Consider the following 4,488-nt stretch of genomic DNA (forward strand, 5'->3'; position numbering starts at 1 on the left):
GTACGTTCTCAGAAATTTCTTCCTCAAATTAAGGCCTATGATTGATGCTAGTAGACTTCTCTTGGATAAGAGATGTGCTAATCTTCTTTTTGTGTCTTCTTTCCTCCATCCGACAAGGATTATTTTGCTGATTAGGTAGCAGAATTCTTTAACTTCATCTACTCCGTGACCATCAATCCTAATGTTAACTTTCTCGCTGTTCTCATTTCTGATACTTCTCATTACTTTAGTCTTTCCTCAATTTACTCTCAGTCCGTATTCTGTAGTCATTAGATTGTTCATTCCATTCAGCAGGTCCTGTAATTCTTCTTCACTTTCACTCAGGATAGCAATTTCGTCAGAGGATCTTATCATTGATATCATTTCACCTTGAATTTTAATTCTACTCTTGAACCTTTCTTTAGTTTCTCTCATTGCTTCTTCGTTGTATATATCGAACAGTAGCGGCGAAAGTCTACGTCTCTGTCCTACCCCTTTCCCATCTGAGTGCTTCATTCTTGGACTTCCAATCCTATTACATCCTCCTAGTTCTTGTACGTATTTTATATTACCCGATTTCCATACAGCCTACTATTTTTCTCACAATTTCGAACGTCTTGCGGCATTTTACATTGTCGAACGCTTTTTGTGCGTCGACGAATGCTATTAACGGGCCTTGATTTTTCTTCAGCATTGCCTCCATTGTCAAGCTCAACTTAAGAATTGCCTCTGTGGTATGTTTTCCTAAAGCCAAACTGTTCTTCAACTAATAGATTCTCGATTTTCTTTTCCATTCTTTTGTATACTATTCTTGTCAGCAGATTCGATGCATGAGCTATAAAGCTGATTATGCGATAGTTTTCGTACTGCTATCTGTGGAATCATGTCCATGATATCTTTTTCGTAAAGTCTGTTGGTACGTTGCCTGTCCCGCAGATTCTATGCCCCAACTTGGAGCAGTCATTTGGTTGCTACCTCCCCCAGTGACTTTAGAAATGCCGATGGAATTTTACCCTTCCCTGCTGCCTTATTTTATCTCAAGTCTTCAAGAACTCTAAATTTTGACTAATACTGCATCCTCTATACCATTCACATCGACTCCATTTTGTTCTTCTATCATGTCGCCAGACTACTGGTTCAAATGGCTCTGAGCACTATGGGTCTTAACATCTGAGGTCATCAGTCCCCTAGAACGTAGAACTACTTAAACCTAACTAACCTAAGGACATCACACACATCCATGCTCGAGGCAGGATTTGAACCTGCGACCGTAGCTTTCGCGCGGTTCCAGAATGAAGCGCCTAGAATCGTTCGACCACGGCGACCGACCACCAAACTACTGGGTAACAGTAATTTAAATAAGTACGGACAGAGTTATGTTTTACAGACAAACATGGTTTGGAATGACACAACGTGCCATTTGCTTTGGTCGGCAGACGGGAGCCAACCAATCCACATCTGTATCCTGGACTACCCAGTTATGAAACTGAAGTGTGTTATTTGATGGTTTTCGTATTGTTTTAACGTGTTTTTATGGTTGTTTGGTTGATTTTGGGAAGAGGACCAAATAGCGAGGTCATCGGTCCAATCGGATTAGGGAAGGAGGGGAAAGGAAGTCGGCCGTGCCCTTCGAAAGGAACCATCCCGTCATTTATCTGAAGCGATTTAGGGAAATCGCGGAAAACCTAAATCAGGATGGCCGGACGCGGGATTGAACCGTCGTCCTCCCGAATGCGAGTGCAGTGTGCTAGCCACTGCGCCACTTCGTTCGGTGTGTGTTGTGAAAAAAAAAAAAACGCTTTTTCGGAATTACGGCTTATTGAATATCTCTCAAAAACGCGACCTTTTTGGTACGGTTTGTGTTAGGAAAATGCCGGCAAATAAAACAGTTATTTTTCAATGTTTAACACACGAAAGCTACGTTGCCTGCCTAATAGATCAGTTACATCGCTCAACCGATTCGGTCTCGAAGTTTTGGAAATCACAGTCACTTCCGCTGAGCGCCGCACGTTTCCAACGGGTCGTCGAGGAAATGGCTGGTGTAACACTTCCGACAGGGCACGTTTCATTACGAAGTGCTCGGAATGGAGACCAAAAACTCAGTAGGAAGTTGCCAAAGCACGCCCTACTTTTTTCCTACTGCGATTGAGAGGTAAGAAAGGCATTGTTCTTGGGGAGTGAAAGGACTGGACCGTCGCTTAAGGCGAGCATTCGCTCTGTGACCGCCGTTCACCACGCGCGATAAACACCGTTCTCGTGTCGTCTCGATATTGACGATAATAACTACAGACCGACCGACGTTCGAGAAAATTTATTTGGCGCAAGAGCCAGCCCGCCGTTATTAATCGCCTTCCTACGCGAAATGAGAGACAGTTCACTGTTCATAAAGTCTACGTCGGGAAATGCGGAATGTTTGACCTGAATTAGTGGCAGCATTAGTGCGTACAACTGACCATGTGGACTCAGTCGGCTAGGTACGGATTCCCATTTCGAATTTCACGGAGATATCACCTGGAAAACCTCAATAACCACTATTACAGTTTTTTCGAAAAATTGCTTTGCCGCAATCAATACAAATTTCAGTGCTTAGCGGGACTCGAACCCGGCTTTCCAGCTTATCGCGATTGCGCCACCAGAATCAGAATTTCACTCTTCAGCGGAGTGTGCGCTGATATAAAACTTCCTGGCAGATTAAAACTGTGTGCCGGACCGAGACTCGAATTCCGGACCTTTGCCTTTCGCAGGCAAGTGCTCTACCATCTGAGCTACCGAAGCACGATTCACTCCCCGTCCTCACAGCTTTACTTCTGCCAGTACCTCGTCTCCTACCTTCCAAACTTTACAGAAGCTCTCCTGCGAACCATGCAGTACTAGCACTCCTCAAAGAAAGGATATTGCGGAGACATGGCTTAGCCACAGCCTGGGGGATGTTTCCAGAATGAGAGTAAAGCTGTGAGGACGGGGTGTGAGTCGTGCTTGGGTAGCTCAGATGGTAGAGCACTTGCCCACGAAAGGGAAAGGTCCCGAGTTCGAGTCTCGGTCCGGCACACAGTTTTAATCTGCCAGGAAGTTTCATATCAGCGCACACTCCGCTACAGAGTAAAAATCTCATTCTGGAAACATCCCCCCGGGTTGTGGCTAAGCCATGTCTCCACAATATCCTTTCTTTCAGGAGTGCTGGTTCTGCATGGTTCGCAGGAGAGCTTCTGTAAAGTTTGGAAGGTAGGAGACGAGGTACTGCCAGAAGTGAAGCTGTGAGGACGGGGAGTGAGTCGTGCTTGGGTAGCTCAGATGGTAGAGCACTTGCCCACGAAAGAGAAAGGTCCCGAGTTCGAGTCTCGGTCCGGCATACAGTTTTAATCTGCCAGGAAGTTTCAATATCGTATTTGTCCGCCGACACCGAGCAGGCGACTTTGATGTACGGGAATATACATAATGGGCATACGAGTAGAGGTTGTAGACGCATAGTTGACGACATATGGAAGTCTGGCCATACGTCGTGCACGGATAGCCGAATGATAAGGCGACCGCGCGTGATTTGCGGGAAATTCGGGTTCGAATCCCGGTCCGGCACAAATTTTTTCTGTCGTCATTCCATTATACAGCTGGTGGTTGTTCATATTCGCAATTGCGAATACATTTAATGTATTTCTTAACGGATGTAGTCCAAAGGAATTTTGTATCGTAAGTCACAGTCACACAGGCACTGATTATCGTATTAATATTTATTGGTCACACTTCGTTCAAGTGTATCCTGATGACTCTCGATATCACCATTAGTGCGGGATGACACAGAATGTTCCATGAAGTCTGTCAGCTGTTCTCGGATGGTAGGAGTAGATATGATGGTGTTTATGATGCCCTTGCTGCACAATCCAGACACCGTCCCTTTTGGTGGTCGGAAGTGGCGACTGGAGCCTTGCTGACTATGCTTGCCCAAACGTTTCCAGGCTTCCCAGCACCGGGCCACGCCCACATCTGTGTGCCCCACGGATATTGCACGGTTCGACCAACAGACCAGACGCAGGCCTACAATGAGCTCACTTTCAAACTACACTGCTTGACACTGGCTAAGAAACAACTGAACTGGCCGAGGAACAATTGACGCTTGCTACGGAACAACAGACACTTGCTAAGGAACAGCTGCCAGTTGCTATGGAGCAGCTGACAATTGCTGCAAAACACCCGACCAATGATAGCACAAGGAATTGTAGAGGGTGTGGTTTGTTAACTGCACTGAAGCCTGTGCACGAACGCCTTTGTATGCATTCGACAGTTTGTGTAGGGCGGTGTTTGGCGAAGGTTGTTGCGGAACTGATTACACTGTTACTTATAATCCGCCTTGATTGCAAAAAACTTTTTATTCACATGACCGGTTTCGGTAGCCGAGCGGTGTCAGGCGCTGCAGTCATGGACTGTGCGGCTTGTCCCAGCGGAGGTTCGAGTCCTCCCTCCGGCATGGGTGTGTGTGTGTGTTTGTCCTTCGGATAATTTAGGTTAAGTAGTGTG

Source organism: Schistocerca piceifrons, chromosome 10 (assembly GCF_021461385.2).
Source record: "Schistocerca piceifrons isolate TAMUIC-IGC-003096 chromosome 10, iqSchPice1.1, whole genome shotgun sequence".
NCBI lineage: Eukaryota > Metazoa > Arthropoda > Insecta > Orthoptera > Acrididae > Schistocerca > Schistocerca piceifrons.